The sequence below is a fragment of the Octopus sinensis genome, linkage group LG22 (assembly GCF_006345805.1).
Source record: "Octopus sinensis linkage group LG22, ASM634580v1, whole genome shotgun sequence".
Lineage (NCBI taxonomy): Eukaryota > Metazoa > Mollusca > Cephalopoda > Octopoda > Octopodidae > Octopus > Octopus sinensis.
The window spans coordinates 9,152,789-9,169,934 of record NC_043018.1 but is presented as its reverse complement, the minus strand read 5'-3'; the positions used below and the strand labels follow the sequence as shown (position 1 = coordinate 9,169,934).

Genomic DNA, 17,146 nt, shown 5'->3' with positions numbered 1-17,146 from the left:
ACGCCATACGCTAAGAGGGACACAATCATTTTCTATACCAAAAATGATTACTAATCTAATCCCCAGAATGCCATTTTTCAAAGAAAAGACATTTAAAAATATATAGACCTGTATCACAGTGATTTCATTTCATACTTACGTAATCATCAGCAGGCCTGAATATATATAAATAACAACGACCCTGCTTCGCTTAAGCCGATCAGCTCTAACTGATCAACATCAACGAAGCACAGGGGGGTGGGTTTATATATATATACTATATCCGGATGAATGGCAAACTTTTACGAATTGCATTTCGGGAGAGGAAAAGTTTTTTCGGAATAAAAATTTAGCAATTAAGGACAACTACTTAATAAGGAACTTAACAAGAAATTGTCAGGTAGATAGCGTAAAACCTCATAAGAGAAAAAATTTCGAAATAATTATTTCTTATTGAACATATTAATTTATATATAGAGGGCATTATACATACATGCCAGGAGGCATTCTACATACACGCCATACGCTAAGAGGGACAATCAGTCATTTCTACCAAAATATTACTAATCCCACCGAATGCAATTTTTCAAAGAAAGACATTTTAAAATATATATAGACCTGTATCACAGTGATTTCATACTTACGTAATCATCAGCAGGCCTGAATATACTATAATAAACAACGACCCTGCTTCGCTTAAGCCGATCAGCTAACTGATCAACATCAACGAAGCACATGTATGTAGAATGCCTCCTGGCATGTATGTATAATGCCCTCTATATATAAAATTAATAGTTCAATAAGAAATAATTATTTTCGAATTTTTCTCTTATGAGGTTTTTACGCTATCTACCTGACAATTTCTTGTTAAGTTTTCCTTATTAAGTAGTTGTCCTTAATTGCTAAATTTTAATTCCGAAAAACTTTTCCTCTCCCGAATGCAATTCGTAAAGTTTGCCATTCCCCGATATAGTATATATAAACCCACCCATGTGCTTCGTTGATGTTGATCAGTTAGCTGATCGGCTTAAGCGAAGCAGGGTCGTTTTTATTTATAGTATATTCAGGCCTGCTGATGATTACGTAAGTATGAATCACTGTGATACAGGTCTATATATTTTTAAATGTCTTTCTTTGAAAATTGCATTCGGGTGGATTAGTAATATTTTGGTAGAAATGACTGATTGTCCCTCTTAGCGTATGGCGTGTATGTAGAATCCTCCTGGCATGTATGTATAATGCCCTCTATATATAAATTAAATTGTTCAATAAGAAATAATTATTTTCCGAATTTTTTTCTCTTATGAGGTTTTTACGCTATCTACCTGACAATTTCTTGTTAAGTTTTCCTTATTAGTAGTTGTCCTTAATTGCTAAATTGTATGTAGAATGCCTCCTGGCATGTATGTATATGCCCTCTATATATAAATTAATATGTTCAATAAGAATAATTATTTTCGAAATTTTTCTCTTATGAGGTTTTTACGCTATCTACCTGACAATTTCTTGTTAAGTTTTCCTTATTAAGTAGTTGTCCTTAATTGCTAAATTTTATTCCGAAAAACTTTTCCTCTCCCGAAATGCAATTCGTAAAAGTTTGCCATTCATCCGGATATAGTATATATAAACCCACCCATGTGCTTCGTTGATGTGATCAGTTAGCTGATCGGCTTAAGCGAAGCAGGTCGTTTGTTATTTATAGTATATTCAGGCCTGCTGATGATTATGTAAGTATGAAATCACTGTGATACAGGTCTATATATTTTTAAATGTCTTTCTTTGAAAAATTGCATCGGTGGGATTAGTAATATTTTTGGTAGATATGACTGATTGTCCCTCTTAGCGTATGGCGTGTATGTAGAATGCCTCCTGCATGTCTGTATAATGCCCTCTATATATAAATTAATATGTTCATAGAAATAATTATTTTTTCGAAATTTTTTCTCTTATGAGGTTTTTACGCTATCTACCTGACAATTTCTTGTTAAGTTTTCCTTATTAGTAGTTGTCCTTAATTGCTAAATTTTTATTCCGAAAAAACTTTTCCTCTCCCGAAATGCAATTCGTAAAAGTTTGCCATTCATCCGGATATAGTATATATAAACCCACCCATGTGCTTCGTTGATGTTGATCATAGCTGATCGGCTTAAGCGAGCAGGGTCTCGTTGTTTATTTATAGTATATTCAGGCCTGCTGATGATTACGTAAGTATGAAATCACTGTGATACAGGTCTATATTTTTTAAGTGTCTTTTCTTTGAAAAAATGCATTCGGTGGGATTAGTAATATTTTTGGTAGAAATGACTGATGTCCCTCTTAGCGTATGGCGTGTATTAGAATGCCTCCTGGCATGTATTATAATGCCCTCTATATATAAATTAATATGTTCAATAAGAAATAATTATTTTCGAAATTTTTCTCTTATGAGGTTTTTACGCTATCTCCCTGACAATTTCTTTTAAGTTTTCCTATAAGTATTGTCCTTAATGCTACATTTTATAAAACTTTTTCCTTAAACAACTCCGAAAAGCCTCTAAGCAATTCGTAAAGTTTGCCATTCATCCGGATATAGTATATATAAACCCACCCATGTGCTTCGTTGATGTTGATCAGTTAGCTGATCGGCTTAAGCGAAGCAGGTCGTTGTTTATTTATAGTATATTCAGGCCTGCTGATGATTACGTAAGTATGAAAATCACTGTGATACAGGTCTATATATTTTTTAAATGTCTTTCTTTGAAAAATTGCATTCGGTGGATTAGTAATATTTTTGGTAGAAATGACTGATTGTCCCTCTTAGCGTATGGCGTGTATGTAGAATGCCCCTGGCATGTATGTATATGCCCTCCTATATATAATTAATATGTTCAATAAGAAATAATTATTTTTTCGAAATTTTTTCTCTTATGAGGTTTTAACGCTATCTACCTGACAATTTCTTGTTAAGTTTTCCTTATTAAGTAGTTTGTCCTTATTGCTAAATATATATATATATATATACATACAATACATACATACATACATACATACATACATACATACATACATACATACATACATACACACATGCAAATAACGCATATACATAGATACATAGTTACATATTATATATACCCGGATAAAAAGAGTAAAGATCCTGTTTTCCAGGTCTTGTGGTGAATATATTCCCACTGGATGGGGTGGCAATCCATTGCAGGACACCTACATTGCTAGAAATAAGAGTTAAAATACTCTTAATTCTGTAGGAAGCGTGCATAAAGTATATACACATGTCAGTATGTTTGTATACGCTATGAGCTCTTCTTACAGTATTAAAAGTATTTTAACTCCTATTTCTAGCAATGTAGGTGCTCCATCAATGTAAGTCACACTTAAAGATGATTGAATTTTTCCAAAATATATATATATAGGCTTAGGAGTGGCTGTGTGGTAAGTAGCTTGCTTACAAACCACATGGTACCTGGATCAGTGCCACTACGTGGTACCTTGGGCAAGTGTATTCTAATATAGCCTCGGGCCAACCAAAGCCTTGTGAGTTGATTTGGTAGACAGAAACTGAAGGAAGACTGTCGTATATATGTATATCTATATAATATATATATATATATATAATATATATATATATAATATATATATATATATATAACACATTATATATAGATATATATATATATATATAATGTATATATACTATACATAATGAGATACTCTTATCTACAGCTGAAACAGCTGTAAGATCCATTTTATATGTATTATTCTTATGGTATTATCTTACTTATTGATGTATATTGTTTTATTCTGTTGGATTTGGATGTTCCTATTTAATCTAAATAATTAGTTAATAAATTATATGAATTGGTATTATCTGGTAGTTGATGATTGAAAGAAATCTATTCCTCCATTTTCTTATTTTGTGTATATATCATCATCATCATCATCATCGTTTAACGTCCCCTTTCCATGCTAGCATGGGTTGGACGGTTCAACTGGGGTCTGGCAAGCCTGAAGGCTGCACCAGGCCAGTCAGATCTGGCAGTGTTTCTACAGATTGATGCCCTTCCTAACGCCAACCACTCCGAGAGTGTAGTGGGTGATTTTATGTGCCACCGACACAGGTGCCAGACGAGGCTGGCAGAGACGGTCACGCTCGAATGGTGTTTTTATGTGCCACCAGACACAGGTGCCAGACAAGGCTGGCAGACGGCCACGCTCGGATGGTGGTTTTTATGTGCCACCCGACACAGGTGCCAGACGAGGCTGGCGAACGGCTACGATCGGATGGTGTTTTACGTGCCCACAGCATGGGGCCAGTCGATGCGGTCACTGGCTACGGTCCCGTTCGGATGGTTTTCTTATGTGCCAACCGGCACTGGTACCACAAGGTACAAATTCCATTGATGTTCATCTATTTGATTTGATTCGATTTGACTTGACTTTCACTTGCCTCAACAGGTCTTCACAAGTATCACAAGCAGGAAGTATGCACGGTGGACTGACTACGTCCCAGGTAGTGGCCATGGGTTATGGCTTCACTAGTCTTGCCGGGTTCTTCTCACGCACAAGCATACTTCCATAGGTCTCGGTCTCTAGTCATTTCCATGGTGAGACCTAACGTTCGAAGGTCGTGCTTCACCACCTCATCCCAGTTTTCCTGGTCTACCTCTTATATATATATATATAGATATATAATATATATATATATATATATATATACATGTGCCTATGTATATATCTATGTGTGTGTCTTATGTCTTTCTTTGTCTCCCACTCCACATTCTGCCTCTTGACTACCAGTGTTGGTGTGTTTATAACCCTGTAACTTAGCGGTTTGGCAAAAGAGCATTAGAATAACTAAGCAGCAAGTTTAAAAAAAAAAACGTCCTGGGGTCAATTTGTTCGACTACAACTCTTCAAGTAGGTGCCCCAGCATGGCCACATCCAAATGACAGTAGCAAGTAAAATAAAAAGTAAAAAAAAAACATAAAAGATATATACTCTTTTACTCTTTTACATGTTTCAGTCATTTCACTGCGGCCATGCTGGAGCACCGCCTTTAATCGAGCAACTTGACCCCGCGACTTATTCTTTGTAAGCCCAGTACTTATTCTATCAGTCTCTTTTGCCAAACCGCTAAGTGACGGGGACATAAACACATCAGCATCGGTTGTGAAGCAATGCTAGGGGGACAAACACAGACACACACATATATAGATATATACATACATATATACGACGGGCTTCTTTTCAGTTTCCGTCTACCAAATCCACTCACAAGGCTTTGGTTGGCCTGAGGCTATAGTAGGAGACACTTGCCCAAGGTGAACCTGGAACCATGTGGTTGGTAAACAAGCTACTTACCACACAGCCACTCCTGCACCAATATATATATATATATATTATGAATGTGTGTGTGTATGTATGTGAGTATGTGTGTACAGTCTTTTCTACTGCTTCTCCGCATTTTTATTTTTACACTCTTCTCACGTGGCATTGTTTCTTTTCTTGCCCTCCGCAAAATTAAACAAAATCTCTGTTTTCAGATTTTGTTTATATTCAGCCCCGCCTCACTCACCCGCGTACCCACAGGCTGAAACCAGTTTTTCTATAGCATATATATACATATATATATATATATATATATATATATATATATATATAATATTATATATATAGTTCACTTTCACTTTTCTGATAGGGCCATGTGCAAAATTACAAGAATCCAGATAGAATTCACCTTAAGTACTTTAAAGATGACCTATATGTATGTGTGTTTGTGTGTGTGTTTGTATGTGTGTGTGTGTTTGTGTGTGTGTGTGTGTGTGTGTGTGTGTGTGTGTGTGTGTGTATGTGTGTGTGTGTGTGTGTGTGTGTTTGCATATAACCCGTATAGATAAGTATTGATACAGAGAAATACTGAGATACAAAGGGGTGAATATTCATACAGACAACTATATACATACAGACCAATACATGTATTTGTACACACACACACACACACACATATAAAGGAGTATGTTTGCATTTATATGTGTGTATATTTGTGGGTGTACATTCTTGTTTCAGTCATTTGACTGTGGTCATGCTGGAGTACTGCCTTGAAGGGTTTTAGTCGAACAAATCGACCCCGGGACTTATTCTTTGGAAGCCTAGTACTTATTCTATCGGTCTCTTTTGCCAACTGCTAAGTTATGGGGATGTAAACACACCAGCATCGGTTGTCAAGCAGTTGTAGTCTGCACCTATAATATATTATGTGTTTGTTTGATTATTTTATTTTTTAAATTTTATTTTATCTAGTTTCAGCTCACGAGCTGTGGCCATGCTGGGGCACCGCCATTTGGTGTTGCTACATGATTTTACTTCACAAATGCTTTTTAGCAATTGCCATTTGGTGCATGAGAGAGTTCGATGCAGCTGCCCTCATCTGCACCTCCTGTCTTGCAATTTTTTCAATTTTTTTTTTTTGTTTTTTTGTTTTAGCTCTTGAATCCTGATTTCACACTTTCCATTGATGTTGCTGCCAGAACAGCGAAAGACATAAACAGGCTGACCAAAAAAATGATGAGGACCATGTATGGGGAGCTAAGAAGAACCAAAAGGGACCGTGACCCTTATCTATACATTTAAATAAGAAACCATTCTTAATAATTTCACTACCAGGGAGTGGAAATGCCAAAAAGCAAGGAGGAGTTTCTGTAGTAAAAATGGTGGTGGGGTGAATATTCTATAAATGTGTATAATTTGTTGGGTGTATACTATATACAACCTAAGGGAGTACTAGAAACTTCGGGAGTATGCTATACTATTGCGTACCGTTGTTGTAGTATATATTTATCATTGGGAGTTGACTTTATACATACATGCATGCAGGCATACATACATACATACATACATATATACATGCACACATACATACATACATGCATGCATACATACACACAAACATACATACATACATACATATACTATCTTATATACATACATATATACATGCACACATACATACATACATACATGCACACATACATACATACATTCATACATACATGCATACATACATACATATATACATGCATACATACATACATGCATACATACATGCATACATACAAACATACATACGTACATACATACATACATACATGCATACATACATACATACATACATACATATATACATACATAGATACATAGATACATACATATAAACATACATACATATATACATACATATGCATACATACATACATACATACTTAGATGCATGCATGCATACATCCATAATTTGCAACAATATGTTGGATTATTTTTTTCTTTTTACAAGAAATTAATTAGGTAAAACTTAACCTCATTTTCAGTTAATTTATCTAAATTTATGCCAGTCTCAGCCAATATATTTAAAAGTATAAAATTTTTCTTTTAAATACCAAAAAAACCCAATATTGAAGTGGAAAATTAAATAAAATATATGTGAAAATATGTACAAACAATTTATTAAAACAGGTATGAGATAATAAATATTTAAAAACGTTTTTTGTTATCGTGTTGTTTTTTTCAAGATGGTTGGCATTCTTTTTGTCTCAAGAGACAATGGAGTTGCGCATAAAATAATCTAGTCCGGCTTTTACATTTCATGTCCTAATACATCTCCTGCTGTGTCTGTGTAGTCCTATCCTGGACAAACACTCCATCTGGCAGGTGCTGCAGATGTAGCGAAGACTTTGCCTGGTTGGTTGTAATGTCATAGTTTCTTGTTGACGTCTTTTCTTGTCTTTCCATTTCTCCTCTCTCTCTCTGTCACTCCTTTCTATTCCCTTCTTTTACGGTATGTCGCCAATCTCCACGGTTGCTGGCAACTGCTTCCCAATTGCTAATATTGATGTTGCAGGCCTTCATGTCCCTTTTGCAAACATCCTTGTAACGTAAGGACGGTCTTCCCACAGACCTAGTACCTTTTTTTTCAAGTTAAAGTCATCTTCAAGTGATATTCCTGAGCTAGGACAGGAACTGAACCTGAAGCTGCTACATTACCAAATGATTCTGATGTTCTAACCACTGACCTATTGCCCTGTGACATAAAGTCTCCCCTGGTTCAATGTCTGGTATAGTTGGAAGACTAAATGAAGAGAATAGTGACCAAAACACTGCATCAGCAACATTCCCTACATAAGGGAACTCTTTCATTTATTGGTCATTTCTCAGTGCTGGAATCAGTTGGATGGCTACTCTGAGAAAGTGCTGCCTTAACACATGGAAACCTAAGCAGTTGCCCAGGGGCCTCACAAGCCTGGAAGCCCAATTATAATCTGTTTGCTATCAATAAATAAATACTATAGGACTGAGTGTATTAGTTTGTCCAGGACCTCATGAGGTCCAGAGGCCCAATTCTGGTCAACATATGATGTGGCAACAAGCCATATCATATATAGATTCACCTGGTGGCAACAAGCTACAGATATGTAGCTTTGCCTCATGGCTTCATTGATTTGCCTGGCTGGAGCCCATGGTGGTACAATGATGGCCTTCCCAGTGAGCTGTCCTGTTGCCAACACCTATAGTTGCTCCCATAATCTTTGGTGTTTCCAGCTCCTCCATTTTCCCTCACACTAACCATTATTACCAATCGTTCATCCCCAGAACATTATCCCACTGGAATCTCCTTTGCACCAATGTCTTCGCTGAAAGTCTTCATTTACAACAGTTTCATAGGAACCTCAACAGCATCCAATCTCACTGGTCTGAGAAGACCTGCAAGGGCCATGGGCCGTTCCCCTTCCTCCGGACTCAGCAAATAAATAAAATAAAATAAAATGAAATAAAATAAACAAGGCAAGACAATGAAGAGATCTTAATAAAATATCAATTAATTTTAATTCATCAAAATTTGAATTTTGTACAATTTTATATAATTTTTATTGTGTTGTTTTCTTTAATACAAAAATCAGTGACAAAAAAAAAAATACTGATTGCCATCAGCAAATCTTAAACACAGATGAATTAAACAGGATGTCTTTTACAATTGCACCTCAAGTGTAATTATCGTTAGTATGTAGCGATTACAAATGAAACAAAAGAAAGACTTTAAACACTGTATACATTGCTTACAGTCAATTAACACAAGCCATTGATTGATACAAATCATGAGTCATCTAATAATTATTATTTATAATCAATAGATCAAAGCGAAGGAAAAAAAAAAATACAATTACACTGAAATGGTAGTTATAAACATTCAATAAATTATATATATATATATATATATATATATTATATTTATATATATATATATACATTGATTAATCAATGAAATTATACATACAATATAAATTAGAATTGCACATTTTATATCACTGTGAAAAAATAAATTAGACAGAAATATGTACATACATTCAACATATTATATACACAAGCATGTAATATATAACCATATATATAACACTCACTGAAAATATATACAAATGCACATTATAAATATACACTTGGTCAAATTATATACACAAACATGTCCATGTACACAAGCTGCATTGCAAATGAATGTTTAACAAAAGCAAGTTGAAATAACTGACATCAATAAAATTAAATTATTTGATTAAATTCAAATGTTAGTTAAATAAATTCTGAGTAAAAGTTCTGTGTCAGTAACATAAGCCTTTGTCATGTTCTGAGGGAAATTTTGTTTTAAACTTAAATTTTTTATATTTCTTAGGTTTGGCGGTGATATATTGTAAAGAATAAGGTTGAAATGATTTTGTAGAATTTAAATTTTCCCTTAAATATGAAGTACAGGAGGCGCAATAACCCAGTGGTTAGGGCAGCGAACTCACGTTCAGAGGATCGCAGTTTCGATTCCCAGACCGGGCATTGTGTATATTTATTGAGTGAAAACACCTAAAGCTCCACAAGGCTCCGGTGGAGGGGTTGTGGCAACCCCTGTTGTGCTCTTTCACCCCAACTTTCTCTCACTCTTTCTTCCTGTTTCTTGAGTAACACTGTGATAGACTGACGTCTCGTCCAGCTGGGGGGAACACATACGCCACAGAAACCGGGCCCATAAGCCTGGCTAGGCTTGAAAAGGGTGCATAAAAATTTTTTTTTAAATATGAAGTACAAGGTAATTTTCTATTTGTCATTTGTGCGACCCCATTGTTGCAAGATTTTCCTATGAGTCTTTCATATTAACTCCTTAACATTTAAACTGGCCAAAATGTTCTAATGGTCTTATGTTCAAACTTACCCCACAATGTCATTTTAAAAATAAACAATCACATCATCAAAATCTCAAAGCTACAAGATTCTTTTACTTGTTTCAGTCATTTGACTGCGGCCATGCTGGAGCACCGCTTTTTTAGTCAAGCAAATCGTCCCCAGGACTTATTCTTTGTAAGCCTGGTACTTATTCTATCGGTCTTTTTGCCAAACCACTAAGTTACGGGGACGTAAATACACCAGCATCAGTTGTCAAGCGATGTTGGAGATACAAAGACAGGCACACAAACACACACACACATATATATATATATATATATATATATACGACAGGCTTCTTTCAGTTTCCGTCTACCAAATCTACTCACAAGGCTTTGGTTGGCCTGAGGCTATAGTAGGAGGCACTTGCCCAAGGTGCATGATCAATTCAAAAGAAGGTGAATAAAGAATTATTACATTTGACTGAGTCCTTTGAATACTAAAGGGTTAAATATCTAAATATTGGAGAAGGGTTGTTGCTCACCCTTTTGATATATGAAACCCACCTGGAACCATCCTGGTTCTGTGATATGAACTGCCTGTTTTAACCCTTTAGCATCTAAACCAGTTACATTCAGTCCATATATTCCATGTTCAAACTGGCCTCTAATGTCATTCTAAAAATAATCACATCATTGAAATCTTGAAGCTACAAGATAATGTACAATTAAATGAAAACAATGTGAGTAAATAAGCGTTACATTTGAGGGAGTTAATCTGAGTGTTAGAGGGTTAGGGCGATCTATGTTAGAACCCCCCATCAAAATTGTATATTAAATAATGTTCTAAACACCAGCTTAAGTTTATTTTACTAAATTTTTCATAATTTTGAAAATTAGTTGAAACAAAGGCAGAAATATGGTTAACAAAAGGGTTTAAGATAAAGCAGTGGAAAAAGGGCCAGAAGTTTCCTTTTGCAATTGGTTAACCGTTTCCATATCAACCCATCTAAGACCATTCCTGGTTCTATGTGATATAAAGTGATACAAATGAAAACTTTCTGAAAAAAAATTTCATGGTAATTCAAAATGGTGAAGGATCTGAAAAAAATCACTATCAAATATAGGTTTCAAATTTTGGCACAAGGCCAGCAATTTCAGGGTGGTGAGTGAGTCAATTGTATCAACTCCAGTGCTCAACCGGTACTTATTTTATTGGCCCCGAAAGGATGAAAAGCAAAGTCAACCTCGGTGGAATTTGAACTCAGAATGTAAAGACGGACGAAATGTGGCTGAGCATTTTGTCTGGCGTAGTAACGATTCTGCCACCTCACTACCTTATCATCATCAAATATTAACAAAAACTATTCCTTCATTTTCACTTTAAAAGCAAGCAGTGATTGCGAGGCATTGTTAGCCTTATGTTGTGGTATTAGTTGTTGTTGTTTTTTAACTTAAAGTCAGTCATCATTAAGCAAACTTTCAATGAAAAGGTCTTCCAGTCATGACCATTCCATGTGTGCATATCAAAATCTAAATTGTCCAATTCTGACTTTTCTGTTTAAAGTGGTATGACAAAACTGGAGAGAAATTTGACTGCTATTTCCAGCACGTAGACCAAATGTATAGATCAGACATTTTAAACCATTTGTGTCACATATGATAAAGGGATGAGACCCTTTTTGGTTATGACCGTGGGATTGCACCTAAAAAGTTTTCCTCCAATGCACAAGTCCGGGCAAGGTTGTTTATGGAAGGCCAGCAGACACCATGCATACCAGCTTCCTCTCTCCATGCCACCAGTGTTATCCAAGGGAAAGGCAAAGGGGCCGATGCAGCTTGGCACCAGTGATGTTACAATTCATTTCTACAGCTGAGTGAATTGGAGCAACATGAAATAAAGTGTCTTGCTCAAGAACACAACACATAGTCCAGTCCGGAATTTGAACTCACTACCTCATAATTGCGAGCCTGATGCTCTAACCACTGAGCTATGCACCTTCACATATAACCTGGGAGTTTTTGTAGTAAGTTAGAAAATACTGAGATATTTAGAAAATTCACATATTTTTTGATTCATTGTATGAATGTATCTGTCTTCCTTTGTAGCAAAGTGCTATGGGTGCACTCAGCCACGTTTCTGTACAATAAGCTTATTTAAGTGAAGACAAGTGTAGCTATTTAACAACAAGTCTATTAGAGCAAGGGTAAATGGAGCTCCTTTAAAGCAGTGATTTTCAAACTTTTTCGGGCTACCCCTTGCCCTTGGTACCCAGGCCACATTCTTTGCACCCCTGCACCCCACCCACCACCACCACAGACCATTTTCTGCAGCAAATTTAAAACAACAGTATTTCACAAGTAAAACGTAACCTAGTTAACCCATTATTTTGTTTGCTATTATATCCATCCCTTATTACCCCACTTTTCTTCAATGTCCAACCCCTGAATCTTTCCACTGCACCTAGGGGGCAGTACTGCCTACTTCGGGAACCACTGCTCTAAAGGATCTCTGGGGTAACATTACTCAACAGGGTCCATATCGCTGAAGAGATCAGGGAGTCTCTCCAGGTCAAGCCACTACTTCTCCCCTTTGAGAGATCCCAGCTCTCATATTAAGGATGTGATTATAATGTTACAGCAAAGAATTACAAGATGAATTCTTCAAGACAAGCCAACCACCAGGAGACCAAGAATGATACAATTGGATGATATTCACACTTGGTGATCTAGCTGAAATGTTGCGACTGATTGCTTCTGATATGGAAGAGGTACCTGAGTATTTTGTCCTCACAGCCCTCTCAGGAACAGGAAGTGAAAACGATGGATGGATGAATGTGGCCGTTTAGCAAAGTTAGGTAAACTGTTTCTTCTCTTTGCTCGGATATTAAATAATTATCCATTATACACCAATGTTTAAGGATTTCGCTATTTCAGACCATATTCTACAGGAAGAACTGCAAAGGAATTAAATCTTTGTTGTCCCATTTGTCAAAAATCAGGAGTAGAAGAGGGGGTAGCCCCACCCCCACCCCCCACGGGTGGTGAAGCTGATGCAAAGAATAACCATCCTGAACATGTTAAACAATTTAACATCAATGTCAGCAGATAAAAATAAGGGTTCAAAAGGGACCAGAGGGAAGAGGAGAGGGTGGTGGTGCTTTTGTGTTTGTTTTTTAAAACAAGTTAGCCAAGAAAATTGAGATGATACCCATGGTCTTTCTATACTCTCCGGGGCTGGTGAGATTGGGAATGGGGTGCCTAAGACCCAGCCGGAATATCTCTGCAGGAAAAACATGGTTGGTAAGAAAACAAAATATGGCTTGGATGATGTCAGTCTTTAATCTTTAAGAATTTGGAATTTATAAAACTTCATTCTATCAAAAGAATTCATATAGAAAATATTTTCAGTAAAATGTTTATTTCAGGAAATTAAAAAAAAAAATCCTTCAAGATTATTTTTCAATTCATTATAATACTTCGATGTCAAATTATTTTAATGGCATGAGCAAAAGATGTAGCACTAGGAAAATATCACTGGAATAAATTCCAAGGATTGATATGACACCATAATTCCAACATTGTTTGAATCCAGGAATGATTTTTCCCCCTTAAAAATAATATTTTAAAATTGTTATTTTTATTTCTTTATGCATTCATTGTTTTGGTAAATTTTTTTACCTATTCATTCCTTAAATCCTTAAAAATGTTTTAGCCCGAAGGCCGTGGCCATGCTGGGGCACCACCGCTATTACAGTAATTATTTTATTTTTTGCAGCTGGATAGTCTTTCTTTGGCCAATTGCTTAACGACAAAGTAGGAATGGAATCTATTTTGTCAGTCAAAGAGGCTAAGTTAGGTGCGTTGCCCAGAGGATGGGGAGCAGATGCACATTACAATGGATATAGTAGTATGGTCTGAGTCCACAATAACCAATCAACCAGAGAAATTTTTCCTAAATATATCATGGATACATTGAATGCATCTGGTTCCTTCTAGCTCCCAAAGCCCCAGCTTTTCTGCTCCTGTGACCGGTTTCCTTAACCCTTTGACATTTAAACTGGTCATATCTGGCCAAAATATTCTACTTGCTGTAGGTTCAGATCGGCCAGATCTGACATCTCACACCTACTCTACAATGCCATTTAGAACATAAACAGTGACATCACTGAAATCTCAAGTTTACAAGATACTCTTTTACTTGTTTCAGTCATTTGACTGCGGCCATGCTGGAGCACCGCCTTTAGTCGAGAAAATCGACCCCAGGACTTATTCTATCGGTCTCTTTTGCCGAACTGCTAAGTTACAGAGACGTAAACACACCAGCACCAGTTGTAAAGTCATGTTAGGGGGACAAACACAGACACACAAACATATACACACACATAAATATATATATACATATATATGACAGGCTTCTTTCAGTTTCCATCTGCCAAATCCACTCACAAGGCTTTGGTCGGCCCAAAGCTATAGTAGAAGACACTTGCCCAAGGTGCCACGCAGTGGGACTGAACCCAGAACTATGTGGTTCGTAAGCAAGCTACTTACCACACAGCCACTCCTATGCCTAATGCAAGATAAATTCAAAACAATGCGAATGAATAAGTATTACATTTGACAGAATAAACTGAAAGCTAAAGGGTTAAATATCTGAATTGGACTGCATTAGTATCACCAGACTGCATTAGTATCATCAGACATATAATCCTTCACCCTCTACCAAGTATCAAATGTCAACAGCCGTAACATGCAACATGGGTAAATTTACAGAGAATTGGCAGGTAAGAGTTAAGCAACCCTCATCACTTGCCTATGACTGGTGATGTAATTATGTCAAAACATTTATGTAATGTAGTCAAGTCCATGGCTTTATGAAAGTTTCTATGCCACAAATGAAAATGATATGCCAAACCTGTCTAAGAAAGAAAAACAAAATTTTCAGTGAAAAATTTCTGTCTTGTATAAAATTTTTCTGGAGCAATTTCACTTTCTCCCTCTCATTGTATAAATAAAGATTTCTACCAAAATCACTTTTCTCTTCTTTCACTACACATCCCTTTCTCTCTCACCATCTCCTAATTTCTCCTCCATTTACAGTTTTCTTATACTATTACTCTCTCCCTCCCCCTTCTTTTATGTATTTCCACTTATCACCTTGTAGAGGCGCTTGGCTTAGTGGATAGGGTGTTGGACTCATAATCGTAAGATTGTGGTTTCAATTCCTGGACTGGATGACACGTTGTGTGAGCAAAACACTTCACTTCATATTGCTCCAGTCCACTCAGGTGGCAAAAACCAGTAACCCTGTGATGGACCAGCATCTTGTCCAGGTGGGGAAACTTATATGCTATTAAACTGGAAAACTGGCCCTTATGAGTCGGCATGATTCGAGAAGGTAACTTTACTTTACTTTTTTACTTATCACCTTCTTCCTCCTCACCCAGTCCTATTTCTTCTCGCTTCTCTCCCAAACTGAGATTCACCATTGACCATATCTCCAACTATGTTCACCTGTGATCACTGCATTCACCCCTCTCACCCATCTCTAACCATCTATCATTCTCCTTTCACACTCTTAAAAACATACCTATTTCTTTACTACCCACAAGGGGCTACACACAGAGGGGACAAACAAGGACAGACAAATGGATTAAGTCGATTACATCGACCCCTATGCATAACTGGTACTTAATTTATCGACCCCAAAAGGATGAAAGGCAAAGTCGACCTCGGCGGAATTTGAACTCAGAACGTAGCGCAGACAAAACACCGCTAAGCATTTCGCCCAGCATGCTAACGTTTCTGCCAGCTCACATACCACCCAGCCATCCTCAATTCTATTCCTATTTTCTTTTTAACCATTTATTGTATCCTGAGGATATACCCCAACACCTCATCACCACCATCGTCTTCTCTCTTCCTCCAGCTGGGGCAACCATGTATCCCCTCTTCAGCAAGACACCTGTTTGTGTCTTTGTGTCCCCCTATCATACTTTAGCCTCTCAACTCCTGGCATAAAGTCACTGCCCTCAATACTGCACTTCCATCAGTTATGGGGTCATATCTAGTGAGCTAATCGGCAACCACACGAGTATGCCAATGACAAAAGCACCCAGTACACATTGCAAAGTGGTTGGCATTAGGAAGGGCACCCAGCCATAGAAACCATGTCAAAGCAGATACTGGAGCTCATTGAAGCCCTCTGAGTAGTTAGATCCTGTCAAAAACCATCCGAGTCATGCCAGCATGGGGGATGGCAGTTAAACAATGATGATGATGATGATATTGCTGATATAACATGGCTCTGAAGCGATGACCAGCTTTTAGTCATATTTTCATTTTCTTTTAGTTATTTATTTATAATAAGAATGTCCAAGAAGTGGAGCCACACTAAGAACTTTCTGGTTGCAGCCGAAAATTTCAGTGTTGATATGTTGATATGAGGTATTGTGTAGAATTATTGAATTGTTCCAAGAGACAAGAGCTTCAGATAATGGTGGTGGTGACAGCCGTGGTAGTTTTAGTGCTGTTGCTGGTGGTGGTGGTGGTAGTAGTGGTAGTAGTAGTAGTAGTGGAGGATGCGATAAATAAGCAGATGGATGATTGGGCAGATAAAGAAAAAAATTCATTGATTGACTGATTGATTGATTGATTGAGTGATTGATTGATGTAGGAATATAGCTCTAGAAGATATGTAAAAGATAGGCAAAGGGACACTGGAAGACAATCAGAAGACAAATAGGTAGAAAGATAAATAGATGACTTGCTTGATAGATTAGTAAATAAATATAGTGATAAAAATTAAAATATATTTTCTCCTTTGTTATTTAAAATATCAACGCAGATATATATTTGGTTTTGTTTTTTTATCTTTCATTTTACTTAATTCTTTCATCTCCCCTGATTATTAATATTATCCATAATTCAGCACCAAACTGCGACAAAACACAATAAAATATCAAATAAATAGATAAATAAAT

At 36.6% G+C, this 17,146-nt stretch overlaps 1 protein-coding gene across 2 annotated transcripts in view; it reads right to left on the bottom strand.

Moving 5' to 3' along the window:
- Positions 1–15,469: 15,469 nt before the first annotated feature.
- LOC115223334 (small RNA 2'-O-methyltransferase-like) overlaps positions 15,470–17,146 on the bottom strand; it is a 23,870-nt gene continuing 22,193 nt past the window's right edge. The window contains exons 7-8 of one of the 2 annotated variants that reach the window (XR_005003429.1): positions 15,985–17,146; positions 15,470–15,753 (exon numbers count right to left, since the gene is read on the bottom strand). The exon at positions 15,985–17,146 is cut by the window's right edge and continues 563 nt beyond it. The gene's annotated coding sequence lies outside the window, so the exon portion shown is untranslated. Of the gene's footprint in view, positions 15,754–15,855 lie in introns of those variants that run through there. The other variant, XM_029793855.2, reaches the window with a different exon arrangement.